General features: G+C 35.8%; 5 non-coding genes across 5 annotated transcripts; all 5 read right to left on the bottom strand.

Moving 5' to 3' along the window:
* Positions 1-8529: 8529 nt before the first annotated feature.
* TRNAI-AAU (transfer RNA isoleucine (anticodon AAU)) lies at positions 8530-8603 on the bottom strand. Its single transcript has one exon. It is a non-coding gene; the product is annotated as a tRNA-Ile (tRNA).
* A 2569-nt stretch (positions 8604-11172) lies between these two features.
* Positions 11173-11246, bottom strand: TRNAI-AAU (transfer RNA isoleucine (anticodon AAU)). Its single transcript has one exon. It is a non-coding gene; the product is annotated as a tRNA-Ile (tRNA).
* Positions 11247-14700: 3454 nt separating this feature from the next.
* TRNAI-AAU (transfer RNA isoleucine (anticodon AAU)) lies at positions 14701-14774 on the bottom strand. Its single transcript has one exon. It is a non-coding gene; the product is annotated as a tRNA-Ile (tRNA).
* A 1689-nt stretch (positions 14775-16463) lies between these two features.
* TRNAI-AAU (transfer RNA isoleucine (anticodon AAU)) lies at positions 16464-16537 on the bottom strand. Its single transcript has one exon. It is a non-coding gene; the product is annotated as a tRNA-Ile (tRNA).
* Positions 16538-17345: 808 nt separating this feature from the next.
* Positions 17346-17419, bottom strand: TRNAI-AAU (transfer RNA isoleucine (anticodon AAU)). Its single transcript has one exon. It is a non-coding gene; the product is annotated as a tRNA-Ile (tRNA).
* Between the last annotated feature and the right edge of the window lie 2412 nt (positions 17420-19831).

Raw genomic sequence — 19831 nt, 5'->3', positions numbered from 1 at the left:
TAGCTTATCTATATTTAAACTTTGTATAAATCCCATCATCTTCAGTGGTTTTTTTACTCCAAACGAATTTTGAAGCTGTTTCAAATCAGTTTTCAACTGGAGAGATGTTTGTCAAACATTTGGAAATAGGAAAAGTTGCAATAAGAATGCAGTGATCCATCACTTGTGCTATGGTTTTAAGATATTCTGGTCTTAAGAATTTTCTTCTTCAGTGTGCACTAATGAGAGTAAAGGTCTGTTCTTCTTCTCTTCTTAAAACTTAGTCCCCCATAGTAGATTCAATCACCAAATAAATGTCCTGATTGATTAATTTGCCTTAGCATTTCTTAGATTTGCCATATTGCTATATTTGAGAAAAAGTTTTTTATGTATGCCATATAGAGAAATGCTGCATCAGCCAAAGGATGACATTTTTGTTTATTCCTAACATGGATTTAAAAATTCTCTGTTTTGTATGTGTCTATGATGTTCTCTAGCAAGTTTCAAGGGCTGCTAACTGTAGCCAATGCATTCATCCCACACTTCATGCACTTTGCCGCTGGATAAAATCCCTTCTTGGCATTTCTTGTAGGACAACAAGAAAAATCACATGGCCCGTATGGGGATCAAACACATGACCTTGGTGTTATTAGCACCACGCTCTAACCAACTGAGCTAACCGGCCAAGCATAAAAGCATCAGCAAACACAAAAATGCCAAATGTACCTAAAACAGGAGAACATTCAGTATTTCAAAGATCAGCAATATTGAGTAGAGGAAGATTCTCTAATAATGGGTTCCATGGTGTAATGGTGAGCACTTTGGACTTTGAATCCAGTAATCTGATTTAAAATCTTGGTGGGACCTAACTTTGTTCAATTTCCTTAAAGTTGAATTTTAGGATAGCTTATCTATATTTAAACTTTGTATAAATCCCATCATCTTCAGTGGTTTTTTTACTCCAAACGAATTTTGAAGCTGTTTCAAATCAGTTTTCAACTGGAGAGATGTTTGTCAAACATTTGGAAATAGGAAAAGTTGCAATAAGAATGCAGTGATCCATCACTTGTGCTATGGTTTTAAGATATTCTGGTCTTAAGAATTTTCTTCTTCAGTGTGCACTAATGAGAGTAAAGGTCTGTTCTTCTTCTCGTCTTAAAACTTAGTACCCCATAGTAGATTCAATCACCAAATAAATGTCCTGATTGATTAATTTGCCTTAGCATTTCTTAGATTTGCCATATTGCTATATTTGAGAAAAAGTTTTCTATGTATGCCATATAGAGAAATGCTGCATCAGCCAAAGGATGACATTTTTGTTTATTCCTAACATGGATTTAAAAATTCTCTGTTTTGTATGTGTCTATGATGTTCTCTAGCAAGTTTCAAGGGCTGCTAACTGTAGCCAATGCATTCATCCCACACTTCATGCACTTTGCCGCTGGATAAAATCCCTTCTTGGCATTTCTTTTAGGACAACAAGAAAAAGCACATGGCCCGTATGGGGATCGAACACATGACCTTGGTGTTATTAGCACCACGCTCTAACCAACTGAGCTAACCAGCCAAACATAAAAGCATCAGCAAACACAAAAATGCCAAATGTACCTAAAACAGGAGAACATTCAGTATTTCAAAGATCAGCAATATTGAGTAGAGGAAGATTCTCTAATAATGGGTTCCATGGTGTAATGGTGAGCACTTTGGACTTTGAATCCAGTAATCTGATTTCAATTCTTGGTGGGACCTAACTTTGTTCAATTTCCTTAAAGTTGAATTTTAGGATAGCTTATCTATATTTAAACTTTGTATAAATCCCATCATCTTCAGTGGTTTCTTCACTCCAATCTAATTTTGAAACTGTTTCAAATCAGTTTTCAACTGGAGAGATGTTTGTCAAACATTTGGAAATAGGAAAAGTTGCAATAAGAATGCAGTGATCCATCACTTGTGCTATGGTTTTAAGATATTCTGGTTTTAAGAATTTTCTTCATCAGTGTGCACTAATGAGAGTAAAGGTCTGTTCTTCTTCTCTTCTTAAAACTTAGTCCCCCATAGTAGATTCAATCACCAAATAAATGTCCTGATTGATTAATTTGCCTTAGCATTTCTTAGATTTGCCATATTGCTATATTTGAGAAAAAGTTTTCTATGTATGCCATATAGAGAAATGCTGCATCAGCCAAAGGATGACATTTTTGTTTATTCCTAACATGGATTTAAAAATTCTCTGTTTTGTATGTGTCTATGATGTTCTCTAGCAAGTTTCAAGGGCTGCTAACTGTAGCCAATGCATTCATCCCACACTTCATGCACTTTGCCGCTGGATAAAATCCCTTCTTGGCATTTCTTGTAGGACAACAATAAAAATCACATGGCCCGTATGGGGATCAAACACATGACCTTGGTGTTATTAGCACCACGCTCTAACCAACTGAGCTAACCGGCCAAACATAAAAGCATCAGCAAACACAAAAATGCCAAATGTACCTAAAACAGGAGAACATTCAGTATTTCAAAGATCAGCAATATTGAGTAGAGGAAGATTCTCTAATAATGGGTTCCATGGTGTAATGGTGAGCACTTTGGACTTTGAATCCAGTAATCTGATTTCAAATCTTGGTGGGACCTAACTTTGTTCAATTTCCTTAAAGTTGAATTTTAGGATAGCTTATCTATATTTAAACTTTGTATAAATCCCATCATCTTCAGTGGTTTTTTTACTCCAAACGAATTTTGAAGCTGTTTCAAATCAGTTTTCAACTGGAGAGATGTTTGTCAAACATTTGGAAATAGGAAAAGTTGCAATAAGAATGCAGTGATCCATCACTTGTGCTATGGTTTTAAGATATTCTGGTCTTAAGAATTTTCTTCTTCAGTGTGCACTAATGAGAGTAAAGGTCTGTTCTTCTTCTCTTCTTAAAACTTAGTCCCCCATAGTAGATTCAATCACCAAATAAATGTCCTGATTGATTAATTTGCCTTAGCATTTCTTAGATTTGCCATATTGCTATATTTGAGAAAAAGTTTTTTATGTATGCCATATAGAGAAATGCTGCATCAGCCAAAGGATGACATTTTTGTTTATTCCTAACATGGATTTAAAAATTCTCTGTTTTGTATGTGTCTATGATGTTCTCTAGCAAGTTTCAAGGGCTGCTAACTGTAGCCAATGCATTCATCCCACACTTCATGCACTTTGCCGCTGGATAAAATCCCTTCTTGGCATTTCTTGTAGGACAACAAGAAAAATCACATGGCCCGTATGGGGATCAAACACATGACCTTGGTGTTATTAGCACCACGCTCTAACCAACTGAGCTAACCGGCCAAGCATAAAAGCATCAGCAAACACAAAAATGCCAAATGTACCTAAAACAGGAGAACATTCAGTATTTCAAAGATCAGCAATATTGAGTAGAGGAAGATTCTCTAATAATGGGTTCCATGGTGTAATGGTGAGCACTTTGGACTTTGAATCCAGTAATCTGATTTAAAATCTTGGTGGGACCTAACTTTGTTCAATTTCCTTAAAGTTGAATTTTAGGATAGCTTATCTATATTTAAACTTTGTATAAATCCCATCATCTTCAGTGGTTTTTTTACTCCAAACGAATTTTGAAGCTGTTTCAAATCAGTTTTCAACTGGAGAGATGTTTGTCAAACATTTGGAAATAGGAAAAGTTGCAATAAGAATGCAGTGATCCATCACTTGTGCTATGGTTTTAAGATATTCTGGTCTTAAGAATTTTCTTCTTCAGTGTGCACTAATGAGAGTAAAGGTCTGTTCTTCTTCTCGTCTTAAAACTTAGTACCCCATAGTAGATTCAATCACCAAATAAATGTCCTGATTGATTAATTTGCCTTAGCATTTCTTAGATTTGCCATATTGCTATATTTGAGAAAAAGTTTTCTATGTATGCCATATAGAGAAATGCTGCATCAGCCAAAGGATGACATTTTTGTTTATTCCTAACATGGATTTAAAAATTCTCTGTTTTGTATGTGTCTATGATGTTCTCTAGCAAGTTTCAAGGGCTGCTAACTGTAGCCAATGCATTCATCCCACACTTCATGCACTTTGCCGCTGGATAAAATCCCTTCTTGGCATTTCTTGTAGGACAACAATAAAAATCACATGGCCCGTATGGGGATCGAACACATGACCTTGGTGTTATTAGCACCACGCTCTAACCAACTGAGCTAACCAGCCAAACATAAAAGCATCAGCAAACACAAAAATGCCAAATGTACCTAAAACAGGAGAACATTCAGTATTTCAAAGATCAGCAATATTGAGTAGAGGAAGATTCTCTAATAATGGGTTCCATGGTGTAATGGTGAGCACTTTGGACTTTGAATCCAGTAATCTGATTTCAATTCTTGGTGGGACCTAACTTTGTTCAATTTCCTTAAAGTTGAATTTTAGGATAGCTTATCTATATTTAAACTTTGTATAAATCCCATCATCTTCAGTGGTTTCTTCACTCCAATCTAATTTTGAAACTGTTTCAAATCAGTTTTCAACTGGAGAGATGTTTGTCAAACATTTGGAAATAGGAAAAGTTGCAATAAGAATGCAGTGATCCATCACTTGTGCTATGGTTTTAAGATATTCTGGTTTTAAGAATTTTCTTCATCAGTGTGCACTAATGAGAGTAAAGGTCTGTTCTTCTTCTCTTCTTAAAACTTAGTCCCCCATAGTAGATTCAATCACCAAATAAATGTCCTGATTGATTAATTTGCCTTAGCATTTCTTAGATTTGCCATATTGCTATATTTGAGAAAAAGTTTTCTATGTATGCCATATAGAGAAATGCTGCATCAGCCAAAGGATGACATTTTTGTTTATTCCTAACATGGATTTAAAAATTCTCTGTTTTGTATGTGTCTATGATGTTCTCTAGCAAGTTTCAAGGGCTGCTAACTGTAGCCAATGCATTCATCCCACACTTCATGCACTTTGCCGCTGGATAAAATCCCTTCTTGGCATTTCTTGTAGGACAACAATAAAAATCACATGGCCCGTATGGGGATCAAACACATGACCTTGGTGTTATTAGCACCACGCTCTAACCAACTGAGCTAACCGGCCAAACATAAAAGCATCAGCAAACACAAAAATGCCAAATGTACCTAAAACAGGAGAACATTCAGTATTTCAAAGATCAGCAATATTGAGTAGAGGAAGATTCTCTAATAATGGGTTCCATGGTGTAATGGTGAGCACTTTGGACTTTGAATCCAGTAATCTGATTTCAAATCTTGGTGGGACCTAACTTTGTTCAATTTCCTTAAAGTTGAATTTTAGGATAGCTTATCTATATTTAAACTTTGTATAAATCCCATCATCTTCAGTGGTTTTTTTACTCCAAACGAATTTTGAAGCTGTTTCAAATCAGTTTTCAACTGGAGAGATGTTTGTCAAACATTTGGAAATAGGAAAAGTTGCAATAAGAATGCAGTGATCCATCACTTGTGCTATGGTTTTAAGATATTCTGGTCTTAAGAATTTTCTTCTTCAGTGTGCACTAATGAGAGTAAAGGTCTGTTCTTCTTCTCTTCTTAAAACTTAGTCCCCCATAGTAGATTCAATCACCAAATAAATGTCCTGATTGATTAATTTGCCTTAGCATTTCTTAGATTTGCCATATTGCTATATTTGAGAAAAAGTTTTTTATGTATGCCATATAGAGAAATGCTGCATCAGCCAAAGGATGACATTTTTGTTTATTCCTAACATGGATTTAAAAATTCTCTGTTTTGTATGTGTCTATGATGTTCTCTAGCAAGTTTCAAGGGCTGCTAACTGTAGCCAATGCATTCATCCCACACTTCATGCACTTTGCCGCTGGATAAAATCCCTTCTTGGCATTTCTTGTAGGACAACAATAAAAATCACATGGCCCGTATGGGGATCAAACACATGACCTTGGTGTTATTAGCACCACGCTCTAACCAACTGAGCTAACCGGCCAAACATAAAAGCATCAGCAAACACAAAAATGCCAAATGTACCTAAAACAGGAGAACATTCAGTATTTCAAAGATCAGCAATATTGAGTAGAGGAAGATTCTCTAATAATGGGTTCCATGGTGTAATGGTGAGCACTTTGGACTTTGAATCCAGTAATCTGATTTCAAGTCTTGGTGGGACCTAACTTTGTTCAATTTCCTTAAAGTTGAATTTTAGGATAGCTTATCTATATTTAAACTTTGTATAAATCCCATCATCTTCAGTGGTTTTTTTTACTCCAAACGAATTTTGAAGCTGTTTCAAATCAGTTTTCAACTGGAGAGATGTTTGTCAAACATTTGGAAATAGGAAAAGTTGCAATAAGAATGCAGTGATCCATCACTTGTGCTATGGTTTTAAGATATTCTGGTTTTAAGAATTTTCTTCTTCAGTGTGCACTAATGAGAGTAAAGGTCTGTTCTTCTTCTCTTCTTAAAACTTAGTCCCCCATAGTAGATTCAATCACCAAATAAATGTCCTGATTGATTAATTTGCCTTAGCATTTCTTAGATTTGCCATATTGCTATATTTGAGAAAAAGTTTTTTATGTATGCCATATAGAGAAATGCTGCATCAGCCAAAGGATGACATTTTTGTTTATTCCTAACATGGATTTAAAAATTCTCTGTTTTGTATGTGTCTATGATGTTCTCTAGCAAGTTTCAAGGGCTGCTAACTGTAGCCAATGCATTCATCCCACACTTCATGCACTTTGCCGCTGGATAAAATCCCTTCTTGGCATTTCTTGTAGGACAACAAGAAAAAGCACATGGCCCGTATGGGGATCGAACACATGACCTTGGTGTTATTAGCACCACGCTCTAACCAACTGAGCTAACCGGCCAAACATAAAAGCATCAGCAAACACAAAAATGCCAAATGTACCTAAAACAGGAGAACATTCAGTATTTCAAAGATCAGCAATATTGAGTAGAGGAAGACTCTCTAATAATGGGTTCCATGGTGTAATGGTGAGCACTTTGGACTTTGAATCCAGTAATCTGATTTCAAATCTTGGTGTGACCTAACTTTGTTCAATATCCTTAAAGTTGAATTTTAGGATAGCTTATCTATATTTAAACTTTGTATAAATCCCATCATCTTCAGTGGTTTCTTCACTCCAAACTAATTTTGAAACTGTTTCAAATCAGTTTTCAACTGGAGAGATGTTTGTCAAACATTTGGAAATAGGAAAAGTTGCAATAAGAATGCAGTGATCCATCACTTGTGCTATGGTTTTAAGATATTCTGGTTTTAAGAATTTTCTTCTTCAGTGTGCACTAATGAGAGTAAAGGTCTGTTCTTCTTCTCGTCTTAAAACTTAGTACCCCATAGTAGATTCAATCACCAAATAAATGTCCTGATTGATTAATTTGCCTTAGCATTTCTTAGATTTGCCATATTGCTATATTTGAGAAAAAGTTTTCTATGTATGCCATATAGAGAAATGCTGCATCAGCCAAAGGATGACATTTTTGTTTATTCCTAACATGGATTTAAAAATTCTCTGTTTTGTATGTGTCTATGATGTTCTCTAGCAAGTTTCAAGGGCTGCTAACTGTAGCCAATGCATTCATTCCACACTTCATGCACTTTGCCGCTGGATAAAATCCCTTCTTGGCATTTCTTGTAGGACAACAATAAAAATCACATGGCCCGTATGGGGATCGAACACATGACCTTGGCATTATTAGCACCACGCTCTAACCAACTGAGCTAACCGGCCAAACATAAAAGCATCAGCAAACACAAAAATGCCAAATGTACCTAAAACAGGAGAACATTCAGTATTTCAAAGATCAGCAATATTGAGTAGAGGAAGACTCTCTAATAATGGGTTCCATGGTGTAATGGTGAGCACTTTGGACTTTGAATCCAGTAATCTGATTTCAATTCTTGGTGGGACCTAACTTTGTTCAATTTCCTTAAAGTTGAATTTTAGGATAGCTTATCTATATTTAAACTTTGTATAAATCCCATCATCTTCAGTGGTTTCTTCACTCCAATCTAATTTTGAAACTGTTTCAAATCAGTTTTCAACTGGAGAGATGTTTGTCAAACATTTGGAAATAGGAAAAGTTGCAATAAGAATGCAGTGATCCATCACTTGTGCTATGGTTTTAAGATATTCTGGTTTTAAGAATTTTCTTCATCAGTGTGCACTAATGAGAGTAAAGGTCTGTTCTTCTTCTCGTCTTAAAACTTAGTCCCCCATAGTAGATTCAATCACCAAATAAATGTCCTGATTGATTAATTTGCCTTAGCATTTCTTAGATTTGCCATATTGCTATATTTGAGAAAAAGTTTTCTATGTATGCCATATAGAGAAATGCTGCATCAGCCAAAGGATGACATTTTTGTTTATTCCTAACATGGATTTAAAAATTCTCTGTTTTGTATGTGTCTATGATGTTCTCTAGCAAGTTTCATGGGCTGCTAACTGTAGCCAATGCATTCATCCCACACTTCATGCACTTTGCCGCTGGATAAAATCCCTTCTTGGCATTTCTTGTAGGACAACAAGAAAAAGCACATGGCCCGTATGGGGATCGAACACATGACCTTGGCGTTATTAGCACCACGCTCTAACCAACTGAGCTAACCGGCCAAACATAAAAGCATCAGCAAACACAAAAATGCCAAATGTACCTAAAACAGGAGAACATTCAGTATTTCAAAGATCAGCAATATTGAGTAGAGGAAGACTCTCTAATAATGGGTTCCATGGTGTAATGGTGAGCACTTTGGACTTTGAATCCAGTAATCTGATTTCAAATCTTGGTGGGACCTAACTTTGTTCAATTTCCTTAAAGTTGAATTTTAGGATAGCTTATCTATATTTAAACTTTGTATAAATCCCATCATCTTCAGTGGTTTTTTTACTCCAAACGAATTTTGAAGCTGTTTCAAATCAGTTTTCAACTGGAGAGATGTTTGTCAAACATTTGGAAATAGGAAAAGTTGCAATAAGAATGCAGTGATCCATCACTTGTGCTATGGTTTTAAGATATTCTGGTGTTAAGAATTTTCTTCTTCAGTGTGCACTAATGAGAGTAAAGGTCTGTTCTTCTTCTCTTCTTAAAACTTAGTCCCCCATAGTAGATTCAATCACCAAATAAATGTCCTGATTGATTAATTTGCCTTAGCATTTCTTAGATTTGCCATATTGCTATATTTGAGAAAAAGTTTTTTATGTATGCCATATAGAGAAATGCTGCATCAGCCAAAGGATGACATTTTTGTTTATTCCTAACATGGATTTAAAAATTCTCTGTTTTGTATGTGTCTATGATGTTCTCTAGCAAGTTTCAAGGGCTGCTAACTGTAGCCAATGCATTCATCCCACACTTCATGCACTTTGCCGCTGGATAAAATCCCTTCTTGGCATTTCTTGTAGGACAACAAGAAAAAGCACATGGCCCGTATGGGGATCGAACACATGACCTTGGTGTTATTAGCACCACGCTCTAACCAACTGAGCTAACCGGCCAAACATAAAAGCATCAGCAAACACAAAAATGCCAAATGTACCTAAAACAGGAGAACATTCAGTATTTCAAAGATCAGCAATATTGAGTAGAGGAAGACTCTCTAATAATGGGTTCCATGGTGTAATGGTGAGCACTTTGGACTTTGAATCCAGTAATCTGATTTCAAATCTTGGTGTGACCTAACTTTGTTCAATTTCCTTAAAGTTGAATTTTAGGATAGCTTATCTATATTTAAACTTTGTATAAATCCCATCATCTTCAGTGGTTTCTTCACTCCAAACTAATTTTGAAACTGTTTCAAATCAGTTTTCAACTGGAGAGATGTTTGTCAAACATTTGGAAATAGGAAAAGTTGCAATAAGAATGCAGTGATCCATCACTTGTGCTATGGTTTTAAGATATTCTGGTCTTAAGAATTTTCTTCTTCAGTGTGCACTAATGAGAGTAAAGGTCTCTTCTTCTCTTCTTAAAACTTAGTCCCCCATAGTAGATTCAATCACCAAATAAATGTCCTGATTGATTAATTTGCCTTAGCATTTCTTAGATTTGCCATATTGCTATATTTGAGAAAAAGTTTTTTATGTATGCCATATAGAGAAATGCTGCATCAGCCAAAGGATGACATTTTTGTTTATTCCTAACATGGATTTAAAAATTCTCTGTTTTGTATGTGTCTATGATGTTCTCTAGCAAGTTTCAAGGGCTGCTAACTGTAGCCAATGCATTCATCCCACACTTCATGCACTTTGCCGCTGGATAAAATCCCTTCTTGGCATTTCTTGTAGGACAACAAGAAAAAGCACATGGCCCGTATGGGGATCGAACACATGACCTTGGTGTTATTAGCACCACGCTCTAACCAACTGAGCTAACCGGCCAAACATAAAAGCATCAGCAAACACAAAAATGCCAAATGTACCTAAAACAGGAGAACATTCAGTATTTCAAAGATCAGCAATATTGAGTAGAGGAAGACTCTCTAATAATGGGTTCCATGGTGTAATGGTGAGCACTTTGGACTTTGAATCCAGTAATCTGATTTCAAATCTTGGTGTGACCTAACTTTGTTCAATTTCCTTAAAGTTGAATTTTAGGATAGCTTATCTATATTTAAACTTTGTATAAATCCCATCATCTTCAGTGGTTTCTTCACTCCAAACTAATTTTGAAACTGTTTCAAATCAGTTTTCAACTGGAGAGATGTTTGTCAAACATTTGGAAATAGGAAAAGTTGCAATAAGAATGCAGTGATCCATCACTTGTGCTATGGTTTTAAGATATTCTGGTTTTAAGAATTTTCTTCTTCAGTGTGCACTAATGAGAGTAAAGGTCTGTTCTTCTTCTCGTCTTAAAACTTAGTACCCCATAGTAGATTCAATCACCAAATAAATGTCCTGATTGATTAATTTGCCTTAGCATTTCTTAGATTTGCCATATTGCTATATTTGAGAAAAAGTTTTCTATGTATGCCATATAGAGAAATGCTGCATCAGCCAAAGGATGACATTTTTGTTTATTCCTAACATGGATTTAAAAATTCTCTGTTTTGTATGTGTCTATGATGTTCTCTAGCAAGTTTCAAGGGCTGCTAACTGTAGCCAATGCATTCATCCCACACTTCATGCACTTTGCCGCTGGATAAAATACCTTCTTGGCATTTCTTGTAGGACAACAAGAAAAAGCACATGGCCTGTATGGGGATCGAACACATGACCTTGGCGTTATTAGCACCACGCTCTAACCAACTGAGCTAACCGGCCAAACATAAAAGCATCAGCAAACACAAAAATGCCAAATGTACCTAAAACAGGAGAACATTCAGTATTTCAAAGATCAGCAATATTGAGTAGAGGAAGACTCTCTAATAATGGGTTCCATGGTGTAATGGTGAGCACTTTGGACTTTGAATCCAGTAATCTGATTTCAAATCTTGGTGGGACCTAACTTTGTTCAATTTCCTTAAAGTTGAATTTTAGGATAGCTTATCTATATTTAAACTTTGTATAAATCCCATCATCTTCAGTGGTTTTTTTACTCCAAACGAATTTTGAAGCTGTTTCAAATCAGTTTTCAACTGGAGAGATGTTTGTCAAACATTTGGAAATAGGAAAAGTTGCAATAAGAATGCAGTGATCCATCACTTGTGCTATGGTTTTAAGATATTCTGGTGTTAAGAATTTTCTTCTTCAGTGTGCACTAATGAGAGTAAAGGTCTGTTCTTCTTCTCTTCTTAAAACTTAGTCCCCCATAGTAGATTCAATCACCAAATAAATGTCCTGATTGATTAATTTGCCTTAGCATTTCTTAGATTTGCCATATTGCTATATTTGAGAAAAAGTTTTTTGTGTATGCCATATAGAGAAATGCTGCATCAGCCAAAGGATGACATTTTTGTTTATTCCTAACATGGATTTAAAAATTCTCTGTTTTGTATGTGTCTATGATGTTCTCTAGCAAGTTTCAAGGGCTGCTAACTGTAGCCAATGCATTCATCCCACACTTCATGCACTTTGCCGCTGGATAAAATCCCTTCTTGGCATTTCTTGTAGGACAACAAGAAAAAGCACATGGCCCGTATGGGGATCGAACACATGACCTTGGTGTTATTAGCACCACGCTCTAACCAACTGAGCTAACCGGCCAAACATAAAAGCATCAGCAAACACAAAAATGCCAAATGTACCTAAAACAGGAGAACATTCAGTATTTCAAAGATCAGCAATATTGAGTAGAGGAAGACTCTCTAATAATGGGTTCCATGGTGTAATGGTGAGCACTTTGGACTTTGAATCCAGTAATCTGATTTCAAATCTTGGTGTGACCTAACTTTGTTCAATTTCCTTAAAGTTGAATTTTAGGATAGCTTATCTATATTTAAACTTTGTATAAATCCCATCATCTTCAGTGGTTTCTTCACTCCAAACTAATTTTGAAACTGTTTCAAATCAGTTTTCAACTGGAGAGATGTTTGTCAAACATTTGGAAATAGGAAAAGTTGCAATAAGAATGCAGTGATCCATCACTTGTGCTATGGTTTTAAGATATTCTGGTGTTAAGAATTTTCTTCTTCAGTGTGCACTAATGAGAGTAAAGGTCTGTTCTTCTTCTCTTCTTAAAACTTAGTCCCCCATAGTAGATTCAATCACCAAATAAATGTCCTGATTGATTAATTTGCCTTAGCATTTCTTAGATTTGCCATATTGCTATATTTGAGAAAAAGTTTTTTATGTATGCCATATAGAGAAATGCTGCATCAGCCAAAGGATGACATTTTTGTTTATTCCTAACATGGATTTAAAAATTCTCTGTTTTGTATGTGTCTATGATGTTCTCTAGCAAGTTTCAAGGGCTGCTAACTGTAGCCAATGCATTCATCCCACACTTCATGCACTTTGCCGCTGGATAAAATCCCTTCTTGGCATTTCTTGTAGGACAACAAGAAAAAGCACATGGCCCGTATGGGGATCGAACACATGACCTTGGTGTTATTAGCACCACGCTCTAACCAACTGAGCTAACCAGCCAAACATAAAAGCATCAGCAAACACAAAAATGCCAAATGTACCTAAAACAGGAGAACATTCAGTATTTCAAAGATCAGCAATATTGAGTAGAGGAAGACTCTCTAATAATGGGTTCCATGGTGTAATGGTGAGCACTTTGGACTTTGAATCCAGTAATCTGATTTCAAATCTTGGTGTGACCTAACTTTGTTCAATTTCCTTAAAGTTGAATTTTAGGATAGCTTATCTATATTTAAACTTTGTATAAATCCCATCATCTTCAGTGGTTTCTTCACTCCAAACTAATTTTGAAACTGTTTCAAATCAGTTTTCAACTGGAGAGATGTTTGTCAAACATTTGGAAATAGGAAAAGTTGCAATAAGAATGCAGTGATCCATCACTTGTGCTATGGTTTTAAGATATTCTGGTTTTAAGAATTTTCTTCTTCAGTGTGCACTAATGAGAGTAAAGGTCTGTTCTTCTTCTCGTCTTAAAACTTAGTACCCCATAGTAGATTCAATCACCAAATAAATGTCCTGATTGATTAATTTGCCTTAGCATTTCTTAGATTTGCCATATTGCTATATTTGAGAAAAAGTTTTCTATGTATGCCATATAGAGAAATGCTGCATCAGCCAAAGGATGACATTTTTGTTTATTCCTAACATGGATTTAAAAATTCTCTGTTTTGTATGTGTCTATGATGTTCTCTAGCAAGTTTCAAGGGCTGCTAACTGTAGCCAATGCATTCATTCCACACTTCATGCACTTTGCCGCTGGATAAAATCCCTTCTTGGCATTTCTTGTAGGACAACAATAAAAATCACATGGCCCGTATGGGGATCGAACACATGACCTTGGTGTTATTAGCACCACGCTCTAACCAACTGAGCTAACCGGCCAAACATAAAAGCATCAGCAAACACAAAAATGCCAAATGTACCTAAAACAGGAGAACATTCAGTATTTCAAAGATCAGCAATATTGAGTAGAGGAAGATTCTCTAATAATGGGTTCCATGGTGTAATGGTGAGCACTTTGGACTTTGAATCCAGTAATCTGATTTCAAATCTTGGTGGGACCTAACTTTGTTCAATTTCCTTAAAGTTGAATTTTAGGATAGCTTATCTATATTTAAACTTTGTATAAATCCCATCATCTTCAGTGGTTTTTTTACTCCAAACGAATTTTGAAGCTGTTTCAAATCAGTTTTCAACTGGAGAGATGTTTGTCAAACATTTGGAAATAGGAAAAGTTGCAATAAGAATGCAGTGATCCATCACTTGTGCTATGGTTTTAAGATATTCTGGTCTTAAGAATTTTCTTCTTCAGTGTGCACTAATGAGAGTAAAGGTCTGTTCTTCTTCTCTTCTTAAAACTTAGTCCCCCATAGTAGATTCAATCACCAAATAAATGTCCTGATTGATTAATTTGCCTTAGCATTTCTTAGATTTGCCATATTGCTATATTTGAGAAAAAGTTTTTTATGTATGCCATATAGAGAAATGCTGCATCAGCCAAAGGATGACATTTTTGTTTATTCCTAACATGGATTTAAAAATTCTCTGTTTTGTATGTGTCTATGATGTTCTCTAGCAAGTTTCAAGGGCTGCTAACTGTAGCCAATGCATTCATCCCACACTTCATGCACTTTGCCGCTGGATAAAATCCCTTCTTGGCATTTCTTGTAGGACAACAAGAAAAAGCACATGGCCCGTATGGGGATCGAACACATGACCTTGGCGTTATTAGCACCACACTCTAACCAACTGAGCTAACCGGCCAAACATAAAAGCATCAGCAAACACAAAAATGCCAAATGTACCTAAAACAGGAGAACATTCAGTATTTCAAAGATCAGCAATATTGAGTAGAGGAAGACTCTCTAATAATGGGTTCCATGGTGTAATGGTGAGCACTTTGGACTTTGAATCCAGTAATCTGATTTCAATTCTTGGTGGGACCTAACTTTGTTCAATTTCCTTAAAGTTGAATTTTAGGATAGCTTATCTATATTTAAACTTTGTATAAATCCCATCATCTTCAGTGGTTTCTTCACTCCAATCTAATTTTGAAACTGTTTCAAATCAGTTTTCAACTGGAGAGATGTTTGTCAAACATTTGGAAATAGGAAAAGTTGCAATAAGAATGCAGTGATCCATCACTTGTGCTATGGTTTTAAGATATTCTGGTTTTAAGAATTTTCTTCATCAGTGTGCACTAATGAGAGTAAAGGTCTGTTCTTCTTCTCGTCTTAAAACTTAGTCCCCCATAGTAGATTCAATCACCAAATAAATGTCCTGATTGATTAATTTGCCTTAGCATTTCTTAGATTTGCCATATTGCTATATTTGAGAAAAAGTTTTCTATGTATGCCATATAGAGAAATGCTGCATCAGCCAAAGGATGACATTTTTGTTTATTCCTAACATGGATTTAAAAATTCTCTGTTTTGTATGTGTCTATGATGTTCTCTAGCAAGTTTCAAGGGCTGCTAACTGTAGCCAATGCATTCATCCCACACTTCATGCACTTTGCCGCTGGATAAAATCCCTTCTTGGCATTTCTTGTAGGACAACAATAAAAATCACATGGCCCGTATGGGGATCAAACACATGACCTTGGTGTTATTAGCACCACGCTCTAACCAACTGAGCTAACCGGCCAAACATAAAAGCATCAGCAAACACAAAAATGCCAAATGTACCTAAAACAGGAGAACATTCAGTATTTCAAAGATCAGCAATATTGAGTAGAGGAAGATTCTCTAATAATGGGTTCCATGGTGTAATGGTGAGCACTTTGGACTTTGAATCCAGTAATCTGATTTCAAATCTTGGTGGGACCTAACTTTGTTCAATTTCCTTAAAGTTGAATTTTAGGATAGCTTATCTATATTTAAACTTTGTATAAATCCCATCATCTTCAGTGGTTTTTTTACTCCAAACGAATTTTGAAGCTGTTTCAAATCAGTTTTCAACTGGAGAGATGTTTGTCAAACATTTGGAAATAGGAAAAGTTGCAATAAGAATGCAGTGATCCATCACTTGTGCTATGTTTTTAAGATATTCTGGTCTTAAGAATTTTCTTCTTCAGTGTGCACTAATGAGAGTAAAGGTCTGTTCTTCTTCTCTTCTTAAAACTTAGTCCCCCATAGTAGATTCAATCACCAAATAAATGTCCTGATTGATTAATTTGCCTTAGCATTTCTTAGATTTGCCATATTGCTATATTTGAGAAAAAGTTTTTTATGTATGCCATATAGAGAAATGCTGCATCAGCCAAAGGATGACATTTTTGTTTATTCCTAACATGGATTTAAAAATTCTCTGTTTTGTATGTGTCTATGATGTTCTCTAGCAAGTTTCAAGGGCTGCTAACTGTAGCCAATGCATTCATCCCACACTTCATGCACTTTGCCGCTGGATAAAATCCTTCTTGGCATTTCTTGTAGGACAACAAGAAAAAGCACATGGCCCGTATGGGGATCGAACACATGACCTTGGCGTTATTAGCACCACGCTCTAACCAACTGAGCTAACCGGCCAAACATAAAAGCATCAGCAAACACAAAAATGCCAAATGTACCTAAAACAGGAGAACATTCAGTATTTCAAAGATCAGCAATATTGAGTAGAGGAAGATTCTCTAATAATGGGTTCCATGGTGTAATGGTGAGCACTTTGGACTTTGAATCCAGTAATCTGATTTCAAATCTTGGTGGGACCTAACTTTGTTCAATTTCCTTAAAGTTGAATTTTAGGATAGCTTATCTATATTTAAACTTTGTATAAATCCCATCATCTTCAGTGGTTTTTTTACTCCAAACGAATTTTGAAGCTGTTTCAAATCAGTTTTCAACTGGAGAGATGTTTGTCAAACATTTGGAAATAGGAAAAGTTGCAATAAGAATGCAGTGATCCATCACTTGTGCTATGGTTTTAAGATATTCTGGTCTTAAGAATTTTCTTCTTCAGTGTGCACTAATGAGAGTAAAGGTCTGTTCTTCTTCTCTTCTTAAAACTTAGTCCCCCATAGTAGATTCAATCACCAAATAAATGTCCTGATTGATTAATTTGCCTTAGCATTTCTTAGATTTGCCATATTGCTATATTTGAGAAAAAGTTTTTTATGTATGCCATATAGAGAAATGCTGCATCAGCCAAAGGATGACATTTTTGTTTATTCCTAACATGGATTTAAAAATTCTCTGTTTTGTATGTGTCTATGATGTTCTCTAGCAAGTTTCAAGGGCTGCTAACTGTAGCCAATGCATTCATCCCACACTTCATGCACTTTGCCGCTGGATAAAATCCCTTCTTGGCATTTCTTGTAGGACAACAAGAAAAAGCACATGGCCCGTATGGGGATCGAACACATGACCTTGGCGTTATTAGCACCACGCTCTAACCAACTGAGCTAACCGGCCAAACATAAAAGCATCAGCAAACACAAAAATGCCAAATGTACCTAAAACAGGAGAACATTCAGTATTTCAAAGATCAGCAATATTGAGTAGAGGAAGACTCTCTAATAATGGGTTCCATGGTGTAATGGTGAGCACTTTGGACTTTGAATCCAGTAATCTGATTTCAAATCTTGGTGGGACCTAACTTTGTTCAATTTCCTTAAAGTTGAATTTTAGGATAGCTTATCTATATTTAAACTTTGTATAAATCCCATCATCTTCAGTGGTTTCTTCACTCCAAACTAATTTTGAAACTGTTTCAAATCAGTTTTCAACTGGAGAGATGTTTGTCAAACATTTGGAAATAGGAAAAGTTGCAATAAGAATGCAGTGATCCATCACTTGTGCTATGGTTTTAAGATATTCTGGTTTTAAGAATTTTCTTCTTCAGTGTGCACTAATGAGAGTAAAGGTCTGTTCTTCTTCTCGTCTTAAAACTTAGTCCCCCATAGTAGATTCAATCACCAAATAAATGTCCTGATTGATTAATTTGCCTTAGCATTTCTTAGATTTGCCATATTGCTATATTTGAGAAAAAGTTTTCTATGTATGCCATATAGAGAAATGCTGCATCAGCCAAAGGATGACATTTTTGTTTATTCCTAACATGGATTTAAAAATTCTCTGTTTTGTATGTGTCTATGATGTTCTCTAGCAAGTTTCAAGGGCTGCTAACTGTAGCCAATGCATTCATTCCACACTTCATGCACTTTGCCGCTGGATAAAATCCCTTCTTGGCATTTCTTGTAGGACAACAATAAAAATCACATGGCCCGTATGGGGATCGAACACATGACCTTGGCATTATTAGCACCACGCTCTAACCAACTGAGCTAACCGGCCAAACATAAAAGCATTGGCAAACACAAAAATGCCAAATGTACCTAAAACAGGAGAACATTCAGTATTTCAAAGATCAGCAATATTGAGTAGAGGAAGACTCTCTAATAATGGGTTCCATGGTGTAATGGTGAGCACTTTGGACTTTGAATCCAGTAATCTGATTTCAATTCTTGGTGGGACCTAACTTTGTTCAATTTCCTTAAAGTTGAATTTTAGGATAGCTTATCTATATTTAAACTTTGTATAAATCCCATCATCTTCAGTGGTTTCTTCACTCCAATCTAATTTTGAAACTGTTTCAAATCAGTTTTCAACTGGAGAGATGTTTGTCAAACATTTGGAAATAGGAAAAGTTGCAATAAGAATGCAGTGATCCATCACTTGTGCTATGGTTTTAAGATATTCTGGTTTTAAGAATTTTCTTCATCAGTGTGCACTAATGAGAGTAAAGGTCTGTTCTTCTTCTCGTCTTAAAACTTAGTCCCCCATAGTAGATTCAATCACCAAATAAATGTCCTGATTGATTAATTTGCCTTAGCATTTCTTAGATTTGCCATATTGCTATATTTGAGAAAAAGTTTTCTATGTATGCCATATAGAGAAATGCTGCATCAGCCAAAGGATGACATTTTTGTTTATTCCTAACATGGATTTAAAAATTCTCTGTTTTGTATGTGTCTATGATGTTCTCTAGCAAGTTTCAAGGGCTGCTAACTGTAGCCAATGCATTCATCCCACACTTCATGCACTTTGCCGCTGGATAAAATCCCTTCTTGGCATTTCTTGTAGGACAACAATAAAAATCACATGGCCCGTATGGGGATCAAACACATGACCTTGGTGTTATTAGCACCACGCTCTAACCAACTGAGCTAACCGGCCAAACATAAAAGCATCAGCAAACACAAAAATGCCAAATGTACCTAAAACAGGAGAACATTCAGTATTTCAAAGATCAGCAATATTGAGTAGAGGAAGACTCTCTAATAATGGGTTCCATGGTGTAATGGTGAGCACTTTGGACTTTGAATCCAGTAATCTGATTTCAATTCTTGGTGGGACCTAACTTTGTTCAATTTCCTTAAAGTTGAATTTTAGGATAGCTTATCTATATTTAAACTTTGTATAAATCCCATCATCTTCAGTGGTTTCTTCACTCCAATCTAATTTTGAAACTGTTTCAAATCAGTTTTCAACTGGAGAGATGTTTGTCAAACATTTGGAAATAGGAAAAGTTGCAATAAGAATGCAGTGATCCATCACTTGTGCTATGGTTTTAAGATATTCTGGTTTTAAGAATTTTCTTCATCAGTGTGCACTAATGAGAGTAAAGGTCTGTTCTTCTTCTCGTCTTAAAACTTAGTCCCCCATAGTAGATTCAATCACCAAATAAATGTCCTGATTGATTAATTTGCCTTAGCATTTCTTAGATTTGCCATATTGCTATATTTGAGAAAAAGTTTTCTATGTATGCCATATAGAGAAATGCTGCATCAGCCAAAGGATGACATTTTTGTTTATTCCTAACAT

The sequence above is a fragment of the Taudactylus pleione genome, unplaced genomic scaffold (genome assembly GCF_031769625.1).
Source record: "Taudactylus pleione unplaced genomic scaffold, aTauple2 ptg000085l, whole genome shotgun sequence".
NCBI classification, from domain to species: domain Eukaryota; kingdom Metazoa; phylum Chordata; class Amphibia; order Anura; family Myobatrachidae; genus Taudactylus; species Taudactylus pleione.
Note: the sequence above shows the minus strand (reverse complement) of the source record. Positions and strands in the feature narration are given on the sequence as shown.